The 8,352-nt window shown below is 47.6% G+C and overlaps 1 long non-coding RNA gene across 2 annotated transcripts; it reads left to right on the top strand.

Annotated features, from left to right (window-relative positions):
• Nucleotides 1-5,179: 5,179 nt before the first annotated feature.
• LOC127333174 (uncharacterized) lies at nt 5,180-8,109 on the top strand. 2 transcript variants are annotated; one of them, XR_007871002.2, is made up of 3 exons: nt 5,180-5,286; nt 6,297-6,453; nt 7,017-8,109. It is a non-coding gene; the product is annotated as an uncharacterized lncRNA (long non-coding RNA). The 2 variants fall into 2 exon arrangements; XR_007871001.1 differs by lacking the exon at nt 5,180-5,286 and having other exon boundaries at nt 5,300-6,453.
• The last annotated feature ends 243 nt before the right edge of the window (nt 8,110-8,352 follow it).

Genomic DNA, 8,352 nt, shown 5'->3' with positions numbered 1-8,352 from the left:
AGATGGCGCGCGGGCGCGTGGGGGAGGAGGCGGAGGGCGGCGGCGCACGGCAATGGCGGAGACGGTGGGCGCGGGCGCGCGGGGGCGCCGGCGACAGCGGCGGCGGCGATTTCGCGTGGGCGTGGCGGTTGGGCAGCCTGGCGGCGCTCAGCGCTTCGTCTCCGCGGGATTGATCGCCGCGGAGACGAAGTCCTTTCTTTTATACTCCCCCCCTTTGGTCCCGGTTCGTATTACAAACCGGGACCAAAGGCCCCCCTTTGGTCCCGGTTTGTAATACAAACCGGGTCCAAAGGCCAATTTTTTAAAAAAGTTTCATTCCTGCCTTATTTCAAATGAAAAAAAAGCCACCGCACTGCCACACGTGTCCACCGCCGCCACCGCCATGCATGTACAGGCCACCGTCGCCACCGCCGTGTACTGGCCACCGTCGCCACCGCCGTGTACTGGCCACCGTCGCCACCGCCGCCGCCTAGCCACCACCGTCAACGCCATGTTCGGGCCACCGCCGTGTACTGGCCACCGTCGCCACCGCCGTGTACTGGCCACCGTCGCCACCGCCACCGCCTGGCCACCACCGTCACCGCCATGTACGGGCCACCGCCGTGTACTGCCCACCACCGCCACCACCATGTACAGGCCACCGTCGCCACCGCCACCGCCTGGCCACCACCGTCACCGCCATGTACGGGCCACCGCCGTGTACTGCCCACCACCGCCACCGCCATGTACAGGCCACCGTCGCCACCGCCACCGCCATGTCCGAACGGTAGGTTCTACGCCGAGATGCGCGCCGGTGGCTTCCGGCTCACCCTCGGTGGGACGACATTTGGACCGAGACAACCTCCGACGACGAGTAGATCGACTAGACTAGTTGTTTATCTATTTTAATTGTATTTTCAATAAAGTTGTTGTGGCAGACGCTGATGATGAGAAAAGTTTCCCGCCAGATTACATGTGGAATTAAAGTACAGAACTCAACTGAAAATTAATTAAGATACATGGCCAGATAGTACTCGTGCCTAGCCCTATAGTACTCGTGCCTAGCTCAACTGAAAATTAATTAAGATACATGGCCAGATTCGACTGTTCGAGTCATTCAGTCATACTCGTGCCTAGCCCTATAGTACTCGCCACTGTAGTCGTCGTAGTCGCCGTCATCATCGTCGCTGGCATCGGGGTCGCGGTAGTCAAACCTCGGCGGGAGAGCACGCGTGGGCTGGGACTGAGGGTAGCGCAGGCGGGGGCCACGGTGGGCCATGACGCCCTGGAGAGTCCGGTCGCGCCACCACAGCCGACGGCCGGCCTCGTTGAAGTTCGAAGGAGGCGGGCCGCCCTCCTCGTGCCTGGCGAGCGCCCTCTCACGCCGATTGATGAAGAAGCTTTCCCAAGTCGGGCTGTAGTCGGGATGCCACTGGGGATTCCTACGCTGCTCTGGCGTGAGCTCGAAGTAGTAGTGGTTCGTGATGGCCATCTCGCGCGCCACACCTAGAGGGACAGGAGGGACCATTACCCCTCCGACGCTCAGCAACCAGCCGGTAGGGACGCGGTAGCCCGGCGGGCAGGGGTAGTTCGACGCGCAAAGCGCCTCCGCCTCCCAGAGGGTTAGAGATACGATGGAAGCCATGTGACCTGGTGATGAGGTTTGCAGATATGAGTCTAGATGTGATATGTAAATGGAGGCCAAGCCAACATATATATAGTGAAAAAATGGCGGGAGGACGGAGGCGGGAAGCAGTGGAAAGCGCGGGAAGAAAAATAGGCGGGAACGCAGTGGCGCCAAAAACTGTCGGTGGGATAAGGACGTGTGGGTAACCTTTAGTCCCGGCTGGTGGGTACAACTGGGACTAAAGATCCTTTTTTGTGTCATCTAACAAAACTGTCGGTGGGATAAGGACGTGTGGGTAACCTTTAGTCCCGGCTGGTGGGAACAACCGGGACTAAAGATGTCGGCAGGATAAGAACGCATGGGTGGACGCACTGCTCGATGAGATAAAGCATGTAGCGCACGACGCCCTGTCGAAGGAACAAGACAAAGTAGAAGAGGTGCCGTGCCTATAAAAGGAGCATCGATACGCCTTGCCAAGCAGATCAACAAGCCAAGCAGAGTTTCATTCCCATGGATGAAGGGAAGGGTTGGGAAATCTCCCGTGGCGCAGCTTCTCGAAGATGTCGTTGGTGCACACGCCCTACGACATCTTCGGAAGCTGCTCCTCGGAATTTTTCCCTGCAAGCCCCTAAACAACTACATCTCATCTAACAGTGTTGGGGAAAGGGTTGGGAAATCTCCGTGGCGCGATTTCTCGAAGATGTCGTTGGTGCACACGCCCTACGGCATCTTCGAAAACTGCGCCTTGGAATTTTTTCCTGCAAGCCCCTGAACGACTACATCTCATCTAACAGTGTTGGGGAAAGGGTTGGGAAATCTCCCGTGGCGCATCTCCACTTTTAATATCTTACATACAGTTACATGATTACACAAAAATAAATGGGAAATTGATTGCGATGTTGAGATACTCATTTGTGCCATGAACATTCTTTAATTAACTTGATGATGGAGCATCTTCATCATTTAATTAATCTTCTTCGGCCGTAACCATGGAGCATCTTCATCATTTAACTTGATGCTTGGATCAATGTTCACTCTGAACGGTGGAATTTCATCAAACTGATTATAATCTTCTGACATGTCTGTCTTGTCCTCCACTCCCACGATGTTTCTTTTTCCAGAAAGAACTATGTGGCGCTTTGGCTCATCGTTTGATGTATTTGTTTCCTTATGTTTCCTTTTTCTTGGTTTGGTAGACATATCCTTCACATAGAAAACCTGGGCCACATCCTTGGCTAGGACGAATGGTTCGTCTCTATACCCAAGATTGTTGAGATCCACTGTTGTCATTCCATACAACTTGTCTACCTGAACCCCGCCTCCTATTTTGTTGACCCATTTGCACCTAAACAAAGGGACCTTAAAAGAAGGTCCATAGTCAAGTTCCCATATATCCTCTATGTAACCATAATATGTGTCATTTGGGCCTTCATTCATTATTGCATCAAACCGGACACCACTGTTTTGGTTGGTGCTCTTTTTATCTTGGGCGATCGTGTAAAATGTATTCCCATTTATCTCGTACCCTTGGAAAGTCACTACAGTCAAAGATGGTGTCTGGGCCAGTAAGTACAACTGATCTTCAATATCTTTGTTATTCAGGAGATGTTTTTGCAACCAACCGCCGAAAGTCGACATGTGTTCACGTCTAATCCAATCGTTCGATCGCCCGGGTTACGGGAGCGTAGAAAGTTCTTGTGGTCACCGATATACGGAGCCACCAAGGTGGAACTTTGTAGAACTGTGTAGTGTGCTTGAGTCAAAGAAATCCCGTCCCTACATATCATTGATTTCCTTCCTAGCGTGCCTTTTCCACTTAGTCTCCCTTCATGCCGCGATTCAGGAACACCAATCGGCTTAAGGTCAGGAATAAAGTCAACACAGAATTCAATGACCTCCTCTGTTCCATAGCCCTTGGAGATGCTTCCTTCTGGCCTAGCACGGTTATGAACATATTTCTTTAAGACTCCCATGAACCTCTCGAAGGGGAACATATTGTGTAGAAACACAGGACCGAGAATGCAAATCTCATCGACCAGGTGAACGAGGAGATGTGTCATAATATTGAAAGAAGGATGGTGGGAACACCAGCTCAAAACTAACGAGACATTGGACCACATCATTCTGCAACCTCGGTAGAATTTCTGGATTTATTACCTTCTGAGAAATTGCATTGAGGAATGCACATAGCTTCACAATGGGCAGTCGAACATTTTCCGGTAGAAGCCCTCTCAATGCAATCGGAAGCAACTGTGTCATTATCACGTGACAGTCATGAGACTTCAGGTTCTGGAATGTTTTCTTCTCCATATTTATTATTCCCTTTATATTGGAGGAGAAGCCAGACGGGACCTTGATACTGCTCAGACATTCAAAAAATATTTCCTTCTCTGCTTTTGTACACTACAAGAAATCTGCCATAATATGACTTTTTTTTTATGACTGGAAATCAAAATGTCATAGCTTTATGACGTTCCTAGCTTTGACTGTCGTTGGCCACTCGGGAGGGGCAAAACCCTAGAAAATCGTGACGTTATTGGGAAAAAACGTCATTGGCAATTTAGGTCAAAACGTCATTAGCCGTTGGAGGAGGGCAAAAACCCAGAAAAATAATGAAGTTCTGGTGAAAAACGTCATTACCTATTTAAACCAAAACGTCATTAGAATGCCAAAAAAAATTAGCCAATCAGAAGACAGGAAACAACCTACCAAGGATCAGCTCCAAACTTGAATCTCAACCGTCCGAAGCATCCAACGCACCAAACCACGCGCGGGATTTTCCCATTGGCGCCTAAATTTTTCGGGTCACGCGCTCGACCGACCAGACCACCAAACCACGCGTGCGACCGACAAAACCAACCCAGACCGCCCCGCAGGCCAGAAACCCTAGCCATTTTCCTTCCGCCGCCCCCTCCTCTCCGGCCTAGATCCCGGCCAACTCCGGCGACCCAGGCTCTCCCTTGGCTTTCCCAAGAAATCAAGCCGCCGGCGGCCGCGTCCGACGTGCTGCGCGACCACCCGGGCTTCCAGCTCCTCGAGGCCGACGAGGTCAAGCTCCTGGGCGCGCGCGCCCGCCCTCTATCCGCCGACGCGCCGCTCCGCCGCGGCCACCTCTACTTCCTCGTCGGGCTCCCACGCCGCCCGGCCTCGCGCGCGGGGCTACCGCGCCGCGCCTGGTCCGGCAACCTCCAGGTCGGCGCGCGCGAGCAGCTCGAGTCGCTCAAGCTCTCGCGCCGCTCCACCTCCGACCTCTCCTCCTTCTAGGGCCACGCCGCCGCCTCCGCGCCCACCTCCCCGCTCAACGCCATCTCTGAACAATTACTGTACTGTATGGGGAGGCCGCCGTGCTGCGAGCTGGCCGGGGTGAAGAAGGGGCCCTGGACGCCAGAGGAGGACCTCGTGCTCGTCTCCTACATCCAGGACCACGGCCCGGGCAACTGGCGCGCCATGCCCACCACCACCGGTGCGTTCTTGACTTCCTCGGTCCCCGTCTCGTTTCGCGTTTCCTTCTCTGATTCGGATCGATCGGCCCCTTCTCGCGATCCTGCAGGTCTCATGCGTTGCAGCAAGAGCTGCCGCCTCCGGTGGACCAACTACCTCCGCCCCGGGATCAAGCGCGGCAACTTCACCGACCAGGAGGAGAAGCTCATCGTCCACCTCCAGGCACTCCTCGGCAACAGGTAACACATCTCACTCGCTTGGCTGGTTCTTCCGCCTAGAATTTAGTTCACGTGTTCTTGCTCGTGCCAGCGAACGATTCAGCCCACCCCTCTAGATTTGTTTCATGAACTTGGTAATACATACATTGCACATTGCGTGAAACAATTGCGACACATCCATCTCTGAACAAGATCTACATCTAGATTGCAGATGATACGATTCTCTGTTTTTTCACATTGAAATCATGCTTACATGTCACAACAGTATCTTCCTAATTGATGCCCTGCTAGATGTTTGCAAGATCGAAGGTAACATGGAGTTGCTCTTACAGTACAATAATACAGCTTGCTTTTTTGGTAGTGCTTCATTGGGAAAGGTGTGACAGATTATGTGTTTCATTCTCTTATCTGTCAGTTTTCCCCGCTGACTTGAATTGAGTATTGATTGGATTCGTTAGTTCTTCCTACTATCCTAATTGATTTATATGCATAAATTGTTATTTGAGCAGGAGATTAGCTGATGTGTCTAGGTGTGCCATTCTGTCATATATATATAAACTAATACTTGCATCTTTATCATCTTGGATCGTGATTCCTATTTTGTGCATTAAGGAAACAATACGTATGAAAATATGCACTTTTATTTACTTTAAATATATTGACGAAGTGCTTCAGTTTTAGCTACAATTTTAGTTCCCTTTTGTACTTCAGTTAGGTCCTTATGTCTACAAGGAGAGCAGTTATTACTTAAAGTTCTGAATTGGTGTGCATATAGTACAGTGATATGTACCTCTAACTGGTTCTTCCATTTCATTTCTGTCCTCCCTTTAGATTGAGTAAATTGATGAAAACCTGCTTCTTTTTTTGCTTTATCTCTTCCTTTACTGTATGACATGAGAAGACAAAAAATCAACCAGCTGATGCCATTTAAACGACGTTTGTGGTTTGTAAAATAATATAATTAATGCATCAGATATAGAATTGGTCCCGGATTAACTCCAAATAGTCTGTTCTCCAACTTTGTTACTTAGGTTTTCCCCCATGATCAGTGGGTCGCTGCTGATTTGATCCTGGTGAAGTGTGTTGGGCTAGGAGGGGGGCGGTGACATTGATGCTTACTTGAGGACAAAGATCGCTTGAGAACGGATAGAAGAGCTGATGCATGCAAGATAATAGTAGCTTGCCAAGGTGATCCCAATCTTCTTGGTTCTGTTACTAGCCGTTGCAAGATTATTAGCATTGGTATGACCAATACACATGAGGTGAGCTATCTGCCATCTTTTTAGTATTTTCATTTGGGTTTGAATAAGTATGCAGATTCCAGAAAAACTGTCTGTGTCTACATGTAGTTTGAGAGAATTCCAGCAGTTATGGTGCATTATAACTTCCTATTCATTAGCACGAGAACATTTACATTTTTTCTTTCTGAGAACCACCAAAATTGTACTTTCACTTCAACATTAGCAGGGTGACAGACTTCCATTTCTTTTATACATACATGTAACTTATTTCATCATTACCACTAACTGACAAATAAAAAAACTTAGACAGTGGAGATTGTTACTTCCATATATGTAAGAAGAGTTTTGTTCTTCCAAGTTCTTCTGTTACCGGTGCAACTTAGTCTAGGCAAAATATGAGGGAGACGATATTGGTCTTGGATGCATGCAAAACCAACAAGTACTCTTTGCTAGCAAGCTCGATTGTTTCCTATATAGAATGACTCATAAGATTATTTGTTTACATTTCAGGCAAATACAATGTAAGACTTCACACCAGACAATTCCATTGATAATTTCAGAGGACGGTTGAAGGAAGGTTCAGTTTACATGTTTGAGATGTTCAACGTGTGATTCATATTTTCCGTCTCATGTACATGAGTTTGCTTCTTCGCTGGCGTGGTATTATGTGCTTTCGGATTTACCATCTGGTCTGCATTGAGATGGGCATGAATGCGTGATGTTTGGGTCACTGTCTCTTGGAGTTTTCTCTATCTTTTTTTTATACAATTTCTAGTTGTCAACAGACGTTACCTGTGTGTTATAGTAGTCTTTTAACTTTTAAACTTGTTGCATGATCTGGATGCTAGTTATTAAGTAGTCCCTGAATTATTTACTTTTGCTAAATGATTTCAATGCTTGTTTCTAAAGAACATGATCTGCATCTAGTGTTTCATTTCGTTACTGTTACACATGTCCTACTCTAAATAGACTAGGCCTTCCGTTTTAAGTTGACTTAATTGCACAGTTCTGCCAGTCAACTACTATACAATCCAGTTTCAGTTCTTTTTGCTATTTAATTACTTCTATTGTATTATATGCCATCTATAATAAGCAGCAACTTGTTTTACATTTCTTCTCTTTATTTACATAAGCTTGTGCTTTCATTTCTATACATGCCTTCTGTAATAAGCGTTACAGGACCTTCTTTTGAATATAACATGATGAGAAGTTAATTTAACTTCTCATCATGTCATATTCAAACAGTGCAATAGTATATATATATTAACTCTCTGATTGTTGTGTCTTGCTGTGCAGAAGAGTTTGCTGTGTACGTTCGTTGATGCTTATTTTACTTGGGTTGACCTGAAGCGTTGTTTCTGGGTGGTGTAGGATGAGTTGCTGCGGAACAACCTGGAGGTGGAGAGCCTGAAGATAACTCGTGCAACATCATTGTCTGGCAAGATGCATGCTGGAGAACCTGAAGACAACTCTAATGAATCTGTAGTACAAATATGAATCTGTTGTTAGTGTCTTTCTTGTATATATATCTGATTTGTGGAAATATTGTAATATATTCAGTTACTGCTCTTATATGGAAGATTTCATCATGTGTTGATGTTTATATATTGTCTAATCTTGTTAATATAAACCTGACCAACCCAAAAATAAATGGATCGTAAAAGGCTAAGGCCCAAATAGAGAAAGGCTGTAAAAATGGTGAGGCCCAAAATAGAAAAAGGGTGCAAAAAGGCTAAGGCCCAAAACAGAAATGGACCAAAACAAAGGCCAATGCTTACGGTAAAAGGCTAGAATTATTGGGCTCGGCCCATGTAGAATACAGAATTGGACCGGGCTGATTTCGAAT

This window comes from Lolium perenne, chromosome 2 (assembly GCF_019359855.2).
Source record: "Lolium perenne isolate Kyuss_39 chromosome 2, Kyuss_2.0, whole genome shotgun sequence".
NCBI classification, from domain to species: Eukaryota; Viridiplantae; Streptophyta; class Magnoliopsida; order Poales; family Poaceae; genus Lolium; species Lolium perenne.
The sequence above is the reverse complement of the archived record's forward strand: the minus strand, read 5'-3'. Positions and strand labels throughout refer to the sequence as shown.